The 17,865-nt window shown below is 39.2% G+C and overlaps 1 protein-coding gene across 1 annotated transcript in view; it reads right to left on the bottom strand.

Moving 5' to 3' along the window:
• Positions 1-17,524, bottom strand: part of plagl2 (pleiomorphic adenoma gene-like 2) — a 32,698-nt gene extending 15,174 nt beyond the window's left edge. Inside the window, exon 1 of the mRNA XM_061256967.1 lies at positions 17,389-17,524. The gene's annotated coding sequence lies outside the window, so the exon portion shown is untranslated. The remainder of the gene's footprint in view (positions 1-17,388) is intronic.
• Between the last annotated feature and the right edge of the window lie 341 nt (positions 17,525-17,865).

The raw sequence follows: 17,865 nt of genomic DNA, 5'->3' as shown, positions 1-17,865 counted from the left end.
GTAAAACAAGGACTTCAAGCAATCACTTAATTGCAGTTTTCTTGGTGTACTGTAGCTAAGAGATGACACACATTTGACCAACATTAACAGGTCAAAGTATTTACATTAAAGGGTCAATGAAATAAAGTAAATGCAAGGCTTTGCAGCATGTCCTTAAGGTAAGGACAGGTTTGTCATGGATGCAGATTTCATCCACACATTTAAATAAATCAATATATTTTTACCTTAGAAACTACACTCTTCATACAAATATTTAGCCATCAATCTCTACTCACGCATTTTATCAAGAAAATTAACTCCTCTTAACCAATGCTGTGATTACTCTATCAGTGAGCAATCACTTAGCAATGAGCAATTCTGTTTAGGAGCAGCATAACAGTACAAAATATGGTGGTGCAATACACATTTAATGTAGGTATTTACTTTCCTTTTTTACATATTAGAAATTGTTCATACTAGCTCGGCATTTGGGTTATGTCTCTTGTCTGTTCTATTATCCAGCAAAGCATGAATAACTTTTTCAACTTTATTGTCATTCCTGCTTTCCATGTTGTTCAGTTTTCTCTGAATAATATATTCACTCCACACTACGGCTTTTGATATTTTCCCGCAAGCTGCATTTTCATGGAATATGCCAGTTTGCAATCCTAACTGGGACACTGATAACCGTATTCAACAAAAATACTAAATGTGTTTTCAGCCGCCCCCACTTTCTGCCAAATGACCTGGGTACATTCCACATAAATCTATCATCAATTTGCATCACAGCTCCTTGCAGGATTGTATCTACAACCTCTGTACATTAGTTGTGCTGATATTTTTATGAGCAGGTTCTACTGATGTAGAAACAAGAGTTTGGCCATTCTTTTTGTCACTTCCTCTAACTACCTTTAGACTTCCTTCCAAATGTATGGTGTCTGGCAGCCGGAAAGATAACATTATCAGTCATGGACTGCTTTATGCTTGTAATTGTCTTTCTTGAAGCTGACCCTTGCCTCTTGGTTTGTTAGAAGGCTCTCAGACCTTACGTACCATAATAATATTTTGAGTATGATTGTACTGACTATTTTTATTAGACAAGTTATAGTGCAAAGCCCCAAAAGCCCATTGCATTCAATAAGTATTGTGGTGCACCAAGACTAGCAATGGTGGTTTATACAGTTTTGCAATACAAGAGGGCCTCTTGCTCTGTTGCTTTACAGAACGCTTAGTTCCATCGTATCATCAGGATGTGCAGATTTGGACAATATTTCTGTCCTTTCTTTCCTCTCCCATGCTTCTTTCTGATACATGCTGGAATGTCTACTCAGGTCGGGGTTCAGCTGATTCATGAGGAGTTATTACCCCACCCTGCTCTGTGCCCAGAGTAGCCATATCCCATGGACAATGGTTCACTTCCTGTAACAGGATCCTGCTCCTCATCAGTCACACACACACTCATCTCTTCACTCATGGATCACATATAATTACACTACGATACGCGCTAAAACATGCCATGTACTTTTTTATTTACATTTTCATGTTTTCTGCATTTAGCATATTATTTGCTTGGTATGTGCTAGCAGTACTGTCAAAAAACTAATTTGATTATACTGATGCATAGTTTTAAATGTAACAAGTCCATTGCATTGATTACTGCAACTGGGTCCTGCTTCTTCTGTTGGATTTACTTATATGCATACAGTATAGAAAAAAAGAGAACTCACTTGGACTGTGTTCAAACTCGTCTCTACACTCCATTACTGCTCCTGACACCCATTCTATCCCAGCCCTGCCTGCCCATGTGTGGCACTGAATGGAATCACTTGGGAGTGAGAAATCATGGCTGACCCACTGTCTCCTGGCAAAGGGAGAATACAGTATATGCTCCCCCACACCTGCCGTCTGCAATTATAATTCCACATGCTCAAGAGGTGACTTCTGCAATTCATACATTTATTAGCAAAATCATCCAACTATATTAGGTGGAGAATGACGTTTCATGATGTAATTCAAGTACAGTGTTGCGAACTTGAGCCATTTCACATCTAGCTATTTCTTTCAGAAAAAAAAAAGAGTTGGCCTGGTGTCTACATTTTGCACTCACTATGATTTTAGTGTACACACTTGTTTATGCCATCACTGTCAAAAGTGCCCTGATTATCACCAATGATTGCATGTGGACAGAGCACAATGAAATGAACCTGTCATTGTGTCAGGGTAATGGCAGCCACTACTAGCTATATGGCTAACTAAGCAGCTTTTTCCGTCATAGAAAACATACAAAAATGGAAAATTGGCAGCAGAACAATAAAACCGGCCAACATGCCGGGGGAGGAAAATCCAGACCTGAAATTCCAAAACCCACAGGAACACAACACAGTTAATACGGTAAACAAGGTCAGCTCCTTACTTGTCCAGTATTATCAAACTCGCAAGTAGAACAGAGATTGTGTTCAGAATAGTGTGTTGCCATCACCACAGGTTGGTGGCTCTCATGTTCAACTGTAGCCTATGTCCCATCAAATGCTCCAGACTAGACCATGCAAAATAAGTCCTCCAAACAGGGTTTAATCTCCATGAAAATGTACCTACATATAGGTTTCTTCCCAAGTAGATCCCTTTATCCGGGAAAATATCATAACTTATATACAGTACTGTACATTCATAAACGTGCAAATGCATTGAAGTGATTCAGGTTTTGGACATTAATCAAGCATGCAACGGCAATGGTCCACCTGGGACCTGGAAACACACTCTCCTGGTAAAGAGCTAAGCTCCTCAACCACCGTACCGCATTCCTACCTATATATACTCCCAATGTTCACACAAGTCATGTGCAAACTACAGTGCTTGAATACCACTGACCAGTGGGAAGTTTTTCTATTCCTTGGCTTATTCATGTCAAAGGGAGGATTTATATTTCTTGGCACACCACTGAATCCCAAGGGACAAGGGATTTTTTCATATCATAATGCATACTCTCAAATATGTAAGCATACTATGTATGCCATACACTTCACTTCAGAACTCATAATGATAATGATAAAGTTTTTACACAATAATTAAATTCTGTTTGTAAGATGACTACAAAAAACTACGGATATACTAAGTGAGGAATTACTTACACTCTCTTCATAAACTCTGTAAAATATAATTTGGCTAACTCAACTTCCAAAACCACTACATTATTGGCATTTGGCAGACGCTCTTATCCAGAGCGACGTACAACAAAGTGCATACCCATAGGCCTATATACATTAATAAACAACAGTTTTTACCTTCCACTTAAATTCACCAAGCCAGAATGTAAAGAGATTACTTTCTCATGTTTCTAATGAGCGAGAGATGCATTTTATGACAAAAAGTTTTTTCAAAAGCTTTATTATTAAAATGCAACCTTAATCTATGAAAGTATACGTCAAAATAAACAGTAAAAGAAGAAGCCACTTCCACCACTGATGATATAAATTGCATGGAAATGTAAAGCTCAAAAGTAGCCTACTCATAGTCATAATTATTTTGAATTTGTAATTTTTCACGGTCAGATTCACAGGCTATATGATAAAGATTTACACCCAGCAACTATCATGGTCTCTGCTTAATAAAAGTAAAATATTTTTATACAAATATCATGTGTTACATTTTCCCTTCATGCGTTGACAGCTCATGTGCTTCATCCACGAAGAATGCCTAAACTGTAGAAGAATGTACAAACTGGGTTGCAGTTTGCATTTTGGCAAATATGGATTAGTGATATTGATCCCTGAAATGACACATCATGCACCCCTAGTTACAGAGGAAAACACCAAAATGACCGAAGCTAGTCTCCCACAACAGTGATGCTCGCACAGCGGCTGGCTCTGAATTCAGAGTGAAATGTCACCATTGCTCGCTCTTTGCTGTGACCTTACTGCAGCCCTGATAAAGCCGGTGATATAGCAGATAATTAAACATTCAGCCTATGAAGAGACAGAAGGGATGTCCTTTCCCACAGCTGCTGTAGGAGATGCTATGTCTTTCATGCTGTCCTTTTTTTCAGATGGAGTCAGCAACAAACAATCTCTAAGTTTGCCAATGTCAGCACGGCTTAAAACAACAGCCATTGTTCGGGGGCTTTGTTTACAGAAATCTACAACAAGTGCCAATAGAGGGCTATTTTCTGACCTTGTCAATCAAGAAATAACTTTTTAAGGGTGCACATACACACATGCGCGCATACACAAACACACCTGCGCATGTTCCTTGTTTATCACGGAAGAAAATTTGTGGAAAGGAATACAATTGTAAAGGTTGTAAAAATAACATTCCTGCATAAAGAGGATGTGAAAATAGGCACAGGACAGCTACTGTTCCTCACATGAAATTTGAGCAGCTACAGGCCGCAGTGACAGCAGTGAAGGCAGGGTTATGAAGGAAGTCAAATTGCCCTGTAACATCTAACACAGGAAACTGAGCCTGACACAGAAGAAGATACGAGGGGAAACAGAAAGTGAAAATGAAGATGAGGAACAATTTACAACGACTGTTACTATACTTCTCAGATGAAATCTTAGCCATTTTGAAGCTTGCTTCTTTACTAATGCAGAGATTCAAAAAATACCACGCGATACGATGGTAAACTGGAATGCATTCTATTTGATCACACTAAAGCCATGTATAGGTACCTACAGATGTAACAGAAAGTGAACTTCCAATTAGTAATACTACGTAAAGGCTCCACTGATGGCCTTTAACAAACAGGCAATAATAACAAGGGAAAGCACTGCTTTCTCAGATTGGAATCACCACAACCTTTAAGTGTCTACTTAGCTATTTTGTAACGGGGGAAGCACTGCTTTGTGACCGCACTGAGCCCCCCGCCCTGTGTCCGGCACCGTGCGATAGAAAGCCGGAGTCCGACGACATCAGCATTCTACTCCGCCATCAGGGAGAGAGCTCACAGTGGAACCTCCTGAGGAAGGAAGACCCCCAGTAGCTTGGGAGTCATTCATTAGCACCTGTTAACACTCCACCTTTCTCCTCCCTCCATCCGCACTGAGGCACACGCTTGCTAGGGTGACAGTGCACGCAGCTGGAGGTCAGTGCATTCTCACTGTGTGTGCCCGCATTCACAGCTGTTTGTGTGTCTGTGTCTGTCTGTGTGTGTGCAAGTCTTTGCATTTGTATGTTTCTACGTGTAGATGATGGCTTGCATGTCTGTGTGAGGATGTGTTGTGTGTCTACATGCATGCAAGTGTGCTGTGCATGCGTGCGTACATATGTGAGAGAAAAAAAAATTGCCCATTTACAGTAATCTTGGAAAAGGTATTAGGTTTCAAATGATGGACTAAAATAGTTAACAGATTGCCAGCTTTGCCAACAGCTTGGTCTAAGATACTGCCGGATCAACTCAGTTCTTTGGTTCCAGATGCAACTCCTTTCCTCTCCCTGTGTCTCTACCCTACAATTTTGGTCAGACATAGAACAACAAGATGCAGCTGACCTGATAAATCATGGGTACACAAAGACTTGTGTTGGCACTGTTGGATAAAGAATATTTGCACTAACATGCAATAAGAAAGACAGTTGTAGGAAACACACTGACAGCCCAATCTTTTACAGATCCAAACATAGGCCATTATGTGGCACAAACACAAAAACTGTCTTACAGAACACAATTCAATGTATGTAGTCAAAAGCATTTTTCTCACGTACTACAGAGTACAAGTGTCCTGCTGACTGCACAGAACAGCACAGAACACATTTATTCTGACCCAAAGTACGACCATGTCATTACATGTCACTGATCTGTGACTTTACACAGTATCCTTTAATAAATGGCACTGCCTGTGTGAGACATAATATCTTTTCAAAAACGGTTGTACAATATCAAACTAAAATTTTACTGAACCCCATTAAAAGATTATGACTGAGATACAATTCAGATTATGAAAATAGGGCAGAATGGCTTAACATCAGCTTCATTTTTTCAATATTTGTTCTGTTTTCTGGTGCAATAATAGAAACCAAACAGGTATCTGAAAAATGATCCTGCTTTATAAATATTTGAGGAAATGTATTTGTCATAGAAAAATCATTAAATTGGTCAAAGGTTCTACTTGATTGTAAAAAATCTATCCAAAATGCCTCAACACACAAACACTCACAAACATGCACATACATGCAAGCAAGAACACACACAAACAAACACACACACATACAGTATAGACATTACAGTTTTACAGTAGGTAAAGAATACTTTTCAATTTGAACAAAAATTTGTGTATTTTGAGATTGAGCAGTATTTATGGTAGATGAAGAATTTTCTATTTGAACAAAAAATATGGTTTAATCCTATCTGCCACCTGTGTCTGCCTTATATCTGATGCTTAGATTTCATGAGCACAGCCATTCTAGTCATTCTGCTTCTATGGTTGAATGAGAGTTTTTTTACTCTCCCAGCCTGCAGTGAACAGCTAGCTGCTGAAAGTCAGTTGCTTGCAAAATGAGGCCATTGAACCACATGAGCAGAGTGAACGGGAGCTGATGCCTGTGATTGGCTGGGCCAGGGTGGTGGTAGTGGGGGGAGGGCGGGCGAGAGAGGGTTGTCACGTGATCGAGTCCAGCAGAGAGGGTTATAATAGACCCCCTCTCGGAGTGGAGAGGCAAAGGCTGGACCTGAACCAAAATCCCCCTACCACACACAGGCTGCGCATTGTTACCCATTCACCAGGCTCCATCCCAGGGCACTTTATCATTCAATTAGGACAGCTTTCACACCACACACCACAGAAAAGGGGCCTTCAATCAAACTGAAAACTTCACACTGGCCCTGGAGGGGATGCAGAAAGGGACTCACAGTTGTCATTCCACTTTCATTTTTTTTGTCCTGGTGTTTGAGGAGAAGAGAGAGCACAGCCATTTGTTAATGTTTGGTGTCTCTCTCTCCCTCTTTCCCTCTCTCCCTCTCTTTCCTTCTTTTATTTCCTCTCCTCCATGAGGGGGAACCTGCCTCTGGTGATCTACTTGAACTGTGCTCAGCAACAGGGGTGAGCTGTGGCTGGTAGCAGAGTACTGTCCATGAGAGTGGGAGAGAGAGAGAGAGAGAGAGAGAGAGAGAGGAGGAGGGGGTGCTTGTACAGGGAGGGGGGTATAGAGAGTCACAGGGGCAATACCAAAGCACTATGGCATGCTGGGGTTTTGTGTGTGTGTGTGTGTGTGTGTTATGTTGTGTGTGCGTGCATGTGTGTGTCCATGAGGGAGAGAAAGAGAGAGAGTAAGTGTGTTTTAGAATAGGATAGTGAATAAGGCAGAGAAACACAAGGATGTGGTGGAATCACCAGAGCAGCAGTGTAAAATCACCCTCTAAAGTTAACAGATGAATAAACCACAATGCAGGAAACAAGTATTTGTCGCAACAAAAAATGATGGCAAACAGACAAAAACGAAAACATGTATACAATGCATTATTAGTTTTAAGCTGTACATAGTTTTTATTTGATTACTCAAAAACTAACAAATATGCTAGTCTTATGCCAGGTATTCTAGAAAGGCCAGAGCCGTCACCACAAGGCGTTACTAATTCAAATGAATCCAACCCTGTAAATACAATGTTCTTCTCCTTTCATGACTTCTCATAAATATTTGCGCACAAAGAAAATTCAAATTTTTGAGAAAAAAAAAATCAACTCAGTAAAGCACACAGGCAGTTTGATTCATTCTTGGCAAAAATCTCCCCACCAAGCAGGTACAGGTACACGTGTGTGTCGCTCTGCTCCAACACACTATCAAGAGCGACCAAAACTAATGCTGAGCATATAATCAAACAATACTAATTCACTACAATCATTTGTTGAAGACAATGAAGACTATAGGTGGGGATGAATAATTGTGGGCATTGTAACTATAGAAATTATAGGCTTCGCCTATAACTTCGCCTCTGACATAAGGAACTGAAACTTTGAACATACTCTGAATAGACCACTTCATGGTGATAAATAAAGATAACTCACACAAAAGGAAAGATCTGTTTTTTTTCAGTGGAATTGATGAGCAAGAGCAGAGAGACAGTGTGTGTAATTGCAGGAGCACGGGAAGGAAAAAACATGCTGAATTCATTATGAATTAATAATGAATTACTCTTTAAACATAAAACATATTGCATATTGCATGTATTTTTTCAGCTACTTTTTCCATTTTGTGTTTTGTCTTGCGTTGCGCATTTTACTGCTTTTCTCAATGCACCTGTAATAGCCTATGCCTTGATACATTTTTCTCTTAGCCTACATTTTGTTTCATAATCTTGATGAAATGACATTGCTGAAATGCTGTAAAATCCTGATGATGGGCATCAGGCTTGGCAGTTCTAGGTAGTAAAAAACCTGGCTTTTCAAGTATGCACCAAACTAGCAAATACATATATATTATGTAAACCTTTATATGCTTATTTGCTATGCATGATTTCTACCTTTAATTTTGTACCTCTAAACTAAATAATTATGCTAAGGCATATCCATGATGCACTGGCAATCTCTGCCTTTGCGCGCCTTTGCCAAATTCATGCGCCTTTACCTGTCTTTGTTATATGAAAATGTGTTTGGGGTGTGGTGCTCTTGTCTGTGTATGGAGGGGTGGTTGTGGCTCCTGAGCCTGTAGGGTGGGATCTGGTTTCAGTGGAGCGTTTGTAGCTAGCTACAGCAGTGGCGGAACTGAAAGCGTAAAAACACAGTGGAGTGAAACCACAATCCAACGAGGCTCATTCAACCAAATCAACAGATAAACTGAGTATGAAATACAAAAACAAGCGGGCTGGGTTGAGGATGGAGGAAGTCTCGTACATCTTTGATTAAACACAGGACCATAGCAAGGCTAAGAAATTCTGGATAGTATGTTAATATACACTTTGTACTCATGGCACAAGTGTCCACTACTCATGACACCAAAAGTTAGTTTGAAAGTTTAGAACACCTTCTATCTGCAGCAGTGGTGGGACTGTTGGATGGATCCTTCAGTTAAGGCACCATGCTGAGGTGCATGGCTGAGCCTCATGGTCTCAGATGGAATCTAGACAGTCCCACTGATGACACTGCAGCCAGTAGCTCCATTGGGGAACGCATAATTGGATCACCCAGTGAAAGGAACAGTTCAATAATACAGGATTCCACATTCATCTGTGTCACCCGATGGTCAAAGAATGCAATCAAAGACGCGTATGAAAGTTGTTCATATGAAAGGTCTCCAACTCCTCTCTATGCAGGCTAGCTGTAGGCAGCAATGTGGAGAGAAGTAGGTGGAGACAGCACATGGATGTCAACACGGATCAGCAGTGGGGTTCAGCACAAATGTGCCGGCAGTTACAAACCGATTCCAAATCGGACCAGAAACCAGATGGGTTTTTTGGGGGGTTTTTTTAAAGCAGTGACGGTAAAATTATTCTCCATTGTCTGTCTCAATTCCTACCGATGGCAGGTACTCTCTGAGAGACCCTTCCTGAAACATAAGACACCGACTCACCTCAGCGACTCCACTCCCCCTCTACCCTCGCTGCCCCTGTCGCCCCCCACCCCCCCACCCCCTCTCTGCTGGGCTCACTGGGCCATTGTGGATCGGTAAATTAGCTGATCAAAGCCTGTCCAAATGCTGGAGGAATCCAGTGGCGAAAGAGCCGATGCTGAAAAGCCCTTTCATGCGGCCCAGCCCTGCATGCCTCCCTGTCATAGTCCAGCAGAGGAGGCTGGAAGAAACTTGCTTCTCAGGGACCATCCTGCTAGACAAACTGCACTTTGAGCATGAGCGTGTGTAGTGTGTGTGTGTGTGTGTGTGTGTGTGTGCGCGCTTTTGGTGGAGGGGGCAGTTCTTTCTATGATGAGCCAGAATGGAGGAACATCTTTGACTGGTGGGGGAAGGAAAACTGTGGCAGAGAATACACGCGACACAGGCAGCATCCTCAGAGAACTGGGAACAGCTCCAGACCTCTGCACAGCACTGAGGTTCTTTCTGGATCTGAGTAGAAAAACAACGGTTCCAGGACCAGTGCAGGGCTTTTATTTTAGGTCAAAATATTACTGTGCATGCGGTGTGTGTGTTGTTCTCTTTATTCTTTCTCTTTTTCTCTCTCCTTCTCAGGCTGCTGGTGGGTAGACATATTTTTCTGTGTGTCTAGCCCACATCATCTGCCGGATAACAACTACAAAACAAGCTAATGATTCGCCCTGGTGAAAAAGCTTACTTGCCTACTTCGATAACAGAACGTCCCATCCGTAGGTACACTTCAGTTAAATTCTGGGTAAACAGACGGCTGGACCACCTAGTCTTGCATCATCAAACGCCAAGTCTCACAGACATAGTAGCTAGTCTAGAGACCAATTCACAAGAAAATGTCTTTATGTCCCCCAAACCAATGCATATGGTCACAGTACTTCTTCTGTATTTTTCAGCATGCTTTGTGCTTAACCCCGCCATCATGAGGATGCTACTCTGTTTTTTCCTGACATGCCAGGCACAGAGATGCTGGAAAGATTACAAATCACTTTACAAGGTAGAGGAGATGTGTCATCACTGCTTTATGCATGAACCATGAGCTATTAAAAGAGGGAGATTTCAATTAGTTTTCATCTGCTAACTCATGAAATAGATTTTTTCTACTTCAACTCATTGTCCAAAAAAGAAATTCACAATAATTCTAATTTTCCACTCTGATACAATGATGTTGTAGCATCAACATACCTGCTGCCAGGCACAATTACCTGTTTATTATTATTATTATTATTATTATTATTATTATTATTATTATGTTTTATAATAATAATAATAATAATAATAATAATAATAATAATAGGGATTGGATTTATTTCCAAACCTGCAATTCAAAACTAAGAATTAGGGTTGATGGCTGAATCAAAGCTCTTGAATCAAAGCCCTCGAACAGCTCCAATTAAAGAACATTTTAAGTTGCCTTGAAATGTTGCCTCTTTGTTGTTTTATTATTGCATTTCATTGTTCTAAAAACTAACTGAGGCTACTTACAGATCAAAAACACAAAGCCAACAAAGTGGCATTTCAAAGCAGAATGCATAATCAAGTGTGCCTTTGAACAAAACAGTGCTCAGCTGTCGCTTTCAAAACACTGCTATGGACAATAAAACTTTGCCTTTGGAAAGGGCTGTACTTTCATTGTCTTGAGGTAATGTGATAAAACAAATACTTAGATCAATATAAGCTGTTATTTGATACTTTCCCAAAATAGCTGTATAACTGGACTGAAAAAGCCACACAAAACATTCCTTGAGTTACCGCACTGACCACACTATTTAACAATAACAAGAAAAAAGATCTACTGAGCTTTTTATGACATAATAATGGAAATGTCAAGTCTATCTACATTTTGGTTTCACTATGCATACCACTGTTGTAATGCATGGTTATTCGCGTTACTGTCTCCTTCCCATCTGTTTCGACCTTCCTCTGACCTCTCTCATTAACAACGCGTTTCTGCTCGCAGAACTGCTGCTCACTGGATGTTATTTGTTTTTCACACTATTCTCTGCAAACTCTAGAGACTATTGTGCATGAAAATCCCAGGAGATCAGCAGTTTCTGAGATACTCAAACCACCCTGTCTCGCACCAACAATCATTCCACGGTCAAAGTCACTTAGATCACATTTCTTCCCCATTCTGACATTTGGTCTGAAAAACAGCTGAACCTCTTGACCACATCTGCATGCTTTTATGCATATAGTTGCTGCCACATGATTGGCTGATTACATATTTGCATTAACAAGCTGGTATACAGGTCTACCTAATAAAGTAGTTACTGAGTATATATGGTGCCTTATGTAAGACCCCTATGATCACTATTTGATCATTAGATTACTCCTGTGCGTATTTCTATATTCAGGGCTATATTGTTCATCCCAAGACCCCTAATTCATTTTAAATAACAATGCGCAATACTACTTCTGAGCAATTCAGTAAATCTGCAGTATGTAAGCATGCAAATACTTCACAACATGACATGATGTGTATTTGAAATACATGTGTATGGAAATCTCACTACACTTAATCTGAACAGGTCAGGAAAACAAACTGTAACGGAAATTATGTAAATCACTTCTTAAAATGGATGGGCCTTTCACCATCCGGGATAACACCTAACATCTCCCCAGTTATGTTCCTTTTCTTTCATCCTGGGTCAAAAGGTCAGGGACACTGACAACATACCTTAACATGTGTTCCTTTTTAATCGCTTAGCTGTACGTCTGAGCACTTATGAATTTCTCTCAGCATTCAGCACTGATGACAGCAGTATTTTTTTGCTAAGCCAGGGTTCCGGAAGAACATGACACCTTTACAACTTGTACAAAAAAATGTGTATGTCACCTTTAACAACAACAGTTACAGTTTAAAAACAATGTATGCATTGTTACTTAATGAAGTTATTGCTGGAATGAAAATATCTCCATATCTATGCCTGCATCATGGTTGCAACTTATATGCCGTATTTAAAAATAAATCCTTATTGTCTTGAACCTACTGTTTTTTGCTGGTGACACAATTACATTGACAGGTGGATTTTGTAGGAGCACACAGAGTGTGGAATTATGTGGGCATTTCTTATGTTCATACCATAAGCATCCACATGCAATTCACAATCACATGGGGCATAAACATGCAGCTTGTCCTTGCTTTATTCAAATACACAAACAAATAAACTATAAATGTACAAAAGAGTTACCAACATTTATTTTTGTTCAGGGTTGTTCAAGATTGTTACTAATGTAACTTTCAACTAAATTGTTGAAATAATGCTTAAGTAAGGTTATTTGCCAATTACTTGAAAATTATTTGGAAATATGAATACTAAACTTACCTCAGAAGAGGTATATAGTTCGCAATCCAACTATAACATATCTGAGTACTTGCATTTACTTCAACGTATTTCATACATTGTAATCCAGCCATGCAAAAATGTACAGCTGTGCCACAAATTAAACAAAGCATTTATACTGTACAGCCTAATGTGACTAAGCACTGACAATAGGCACATATTCCATTACAATGGAGCAGCACTGTGGCATAATGCTTAGAAAACTGGGCTTTTAGAGCTGATGTTGTTGGTTTGATTGCCAGGTAGGACACTTTGAGTACAATATCTGACCTGAACTGCTATATAAATGTACTGTGTGTAGATAATGTAAACAGCGTAAGCCACATACGTTTCTCTGCTAAATGCTTAAAATGTTGATGTATTTTTCACTAACACTTCATTGGCACTGTATTTTTCTGAAAATGATCTTTTCATGTAACACAAATAATATTTTGACTCATGTCATGCATCAGCAATAGTCACACGTTATATATTCTATTTTGCCAGTAGGCAGGCTAATATGAATGTTAATGCTTGACAGTCTTTAACATTCAGCCCTGCCACCATAAAAATGTGGAAGGTTATTGTCTGAACTTTCACTGCATTTCTCTACACATTTCACAGGGGACTTCACCCTATGCCATGCCTCCATATTATTTCCTAAATTTCAAAGTAATAAAATCAATTTTCATACAAAAAAACTGCTTTATCTATTTCCTTTTTTCAGAACCTTCTGTTCCCCAAACATATCTAGTTTTAGAAATTGAATTCAATCAAATTTACAGACTGCGCATTGGCACATCCCAATTCTATATCTCTAAAACATAAATACTGAATGGACATTTGCATGTATGCATATGGGGACAGTATGTGCACAAATACACACACAAATGTATGTACAGTATGTATAGGGATAGAAGACCTATGAGCATCATTTTGTAGAGTTGGAGGACACAATATGTGAAGAAAGTAATCTGTGAGCCTTCCATGATGGATGGAACCCTCATCTGAAATCCCCAGCTGCATGACTGTTCTCAGAAAAAAGATCCAGAAGAATGATGTCAGTATGTGGTTCAAGCATCTAGCGTCCTCTTACGATTTCAGATGCTGCATACTGCAAGTGTAGTCAGAATGCATATGGCCGGTCATGCTGTCTGGTATGGTGAGCAAGGACTGTTACTACCCTTACCTATGGCAGTCTGTGGCAGGAATACACACATGGCTCTTAGAAGACCATTACAAATGAGTAATAAAGAGTAATTTCATTTTATATTTCTGACTATTGCTTCAAACAAAAAAAGTTATCTTGGTGGCATATTTAAGATACCACTGTTTTTTCCCCCTACATCTTATCGGCACTTGGATTTTATATGTCAGTGTTTTACAAAGCTGCCCATAATTTCAAGAACCACTCATACTCAATGTTTTCAGGTGGTGTGTATGGGGACTTCAGCTGTAACATCTAATAAAGTAAGAGTCACACAATGAACTTGACCAGTTTTCCAAACATTTTTAGAGGCAGGTATACTTGGTGTTTTTAAAATTAGAAAGTTGTCCTGGCTACTTTCTCTGCCACACTGCACAACATACATAAATCTATTTCAAAATGGCACACATCAACACAGATAGATCTCTGATCTCTTGTCCATTTATTTCTGGCAGCAGATATAATTATTTTCTCATAGTTCACTTACAGACAAACAGATGATTCAACTTTCTTAGCTCTGTTTTGTTAACATCCATTTTTAAAAATTGCACAGAAATAGAATGTATAGGGGAAAAAAACTCCCATACAACGGTTTCTGGTTATTAACTGCCGTTTGTCCTCTCCAGGGGTTGTCCTTCCGATTAACCTAACTGATGGTCTTTTATAATGGTAATCAGAATACTACCCACAGAGGTAAAGAGGATTGTGGGACATTTTCACAGAAAATCCCTCCTCACACTCCCAGGCAGGCATGCATATTACTGCCAGTTAAATGAACAGATGAGTTACAAAACAGAACTAGTAATGAAATTGTAGCTGTGTAGTTTTCTTTTTTCTAAAATTAAAAACTGCAGTATGAACGCATGTCTCTTACACAATAGCCTATTTAAAGAAATATGTCATGTGTCACACCTAAGATGCCTTATAAACAGGCTAGGCCTAGTACAGCAAAAAAGAGACCTTCTTAAAAGAAGAATGATATGATATGGTGTTTTTCTGTAGGCCCATTCATTTCTCTTATCTATATGCAAATATGCAAAAAAAAAGTTATTGAAAAGTTGTGACTATTCATGTAGTTAAACTAATGCAAATCAACAACAAACACAAGACTGATTCACATATTTTCCAGGATTGATAAACATATAATCTGTATCATTTTTAAATGGTTCTCTTCCTTCCTAGGAACACGTCGTGTAGAAAGTCATTTTAACATATAACTTATAACAAACCTTTTGGCAGTGGCGTTTAAACAAAACTACACACATAAACAAAAAAATTACATTACATCGAAAAATGTAACCGTACAATCTAAAATGAAAATTAATGAGAGGATGTAAAACAGCTAACTCAGGAGTGGCTCGTCAAGTTGGCGGTTAAATGGAACAGAAAAATAGAACTAACATCTTCATATGTGTTTCAACTTGCACTGCAACGACAATAACACAAGCATTGTCTCGTGACGATCTCACTTCCATTTCCTTATTATGTAGCTCGAGGCTGTGGAAATGGGGTCTTGCTGGGCTGCACTCGTCACAGTTTCATAGAATATAATGACATACCAATGTAGACGTTTGGTACTGAATAAGAACTGGCCCTGGAGTAGACATTTTAAGAGGTTTATTTGGCGCTAGTCACATTGCGTTACTTGACGCATTCTTCTGTCTTTGATACCATTGCCTATGCAATTTTGTTCTTCCACTAGCTTTCCATAACAAAACGTGGATGTTTTTATTTTTCTTTATTTTTGGTCTTACCACGATGTTACCTAGTGTTGTTGACAGAACATAGCCTAGGGCATATGATAAAATATTGGCATCAGAGAGGAACAAAAGTTAACCTATTTAAATGTTTTCCAACGACAAAGTAAAACTTTTAAACGTTTTGACACTGCACACATTTATTCAGGCCACAGCATAAGCTGTTGCAGTTACAGGCGGCAGTGTTACAGGTGTTTTACCAGAGAGAACATATCCTACAGAACAAACTTCCGCGCACGAGATGAGAGAACATAGTGACAATGTAAAAACGTTTAAACGATCAGTCAATACATTTTAAATACCATGCGCGTGTATGCTGCGTTTCTGATGATAAATTAAGGAAAGGGGAACAAGATATTAATACACGTGTGCTCGTCTTAACCCAAAAAATGTATCGTCTTCCTAGTGAAAGAGAAAGCGATTGTAAGATGACACCTGAGGTTTAGGGGCTGTTGTCCTAATCCAAGTAAAACAAGTGAATTTATCGAACAATATCTGACTATTACAAGTATTTGTATAAACTGCTATATTTTAAAGAATGTAGCTATCTGAAACTAATAATGCGCATTATTTGGTACATCCTTCAAAATCATACCAACTATGCAAAACCTACGATATCTCACAAAGATTTCAAAACAACAACAACAAATGCATTTGATGGATTCAGCTCCGCATCCAAAGTACCCCCCGCCCCCCCTAAAAAACACAGGCAAGTTATTTACCTCTTCAAAATCACACACAGCTACACTGATAGAAAAGTCACATCGCAACACAGTTCACCCAGAAACATCCGATTACTGAAAAACAAATGACGATCACTAGGTAAACCACTATAGCGCTGGAGAACTCTGCAGCAAAGATATTCGAAGGAAAGTAGCTATTACAAATAGTCAACTTGCCTATGCGCTGTGGTGTTTTGCTTTTTATTCCACATCTATCGAATATAACATGACTGTTTACAGTAATACAAATAAAGAAAACAACACCGAACCGAATTCGATTTATTTCCAATTTATTTTCAACTACCTAGCCATTTCCCAACGTAACAAGGACGTCCCCCCTACTTCTATCTCTCTCCATGTATTGGCATGCTCACTTTGATAAATATACAAAAATTGCGTAAAATTCAACAATACAAGCAAAACTCGCATAGAACATCAATCAGTCAAGCAAAAGTCCCTATAAATGAAATGCATTTTGTTTGCAGCTTAAATAAACTGAAACCGTAACATATTTATCGACAAAGCTTCGGGCGAGCAGGCGATCACGTAATTAAAAATTAAATACCCCGATGCTTGTACATGCTCCCACAAAATAGGTTAAAAAAAATAGAAGACACCCGATAACCGAGAAGGCAGACTATTCAACGCGTTTATGGACATATTAACAGCAATCTATCGGCCACCGATGTAAATAGTAACAGTTATTATTGATATCCTATTAAAAAAAATAAACATGCATACATCAGAAAGTGCAGCCACATTAGGAGGACTTGCAAAAAATGAGCAGTTACCCACCAAAAAGTTTCCAGCACCGCACTAGTCAATTTCAGAAGGAACCCCGGTAACATTCCAGCCCCGACCCGACGCAAACCTACCGTGGGAGCCCCCACATCACCTTTCCCGGTCTTTCTCTCCTCGATCTGTTGTTTTATTATTTTTTCCAAATTTTTAAAATTATTTTTCTTTTTTCGGGGCCTGAGTGTGTCTCGCTCTCCTCAGGCTGCAGCAGCAGAGTTATGGGGCGCGAGCATTGTGGGAGTGTGACGTCAGTCCACTTTCACAAACTTTTTTTACAGGGGTTGGTAAACTTTTTTTTAGTTCTCGTTGACTGTACATAATAGTTACATATATATTTTAAATTATACATTACACATTACGCGAAGTGCATAAACATAAACTTTACGACAAAGATTTTGGAGTTGCAGAAATGTATGTATCCAATAAGTGGACAAGCGAATAATAGCGTACGTGTAGGCTACACATTATTCCTTCTTACAACATCTAAAGCGCGACATTATTTGATTACCCTTTTTCTGACGGTTTGCAGCAAAACAGATTTTTTAAAAGTACAA

Source organism: Conger conger, chromosome 10 (genome assembly GCF_963514075.1).
Source record: "Conger conger chromosome 10, fConCon1.1, whole genome shotgun sequence".
In the NCBI taxonomy this organism is placed as follows: domain Eukaryota; kingdom Metazoa; phylum Chordata; class Actinopteri; order Anguilliformes; family Congridae; genus Conger; species Conger conger.
The sequence above is the reverse complement of the archived record's forward strand: the minus strand, read 5'-3'. Positions and strand labels throughout refer to the sequence as shown.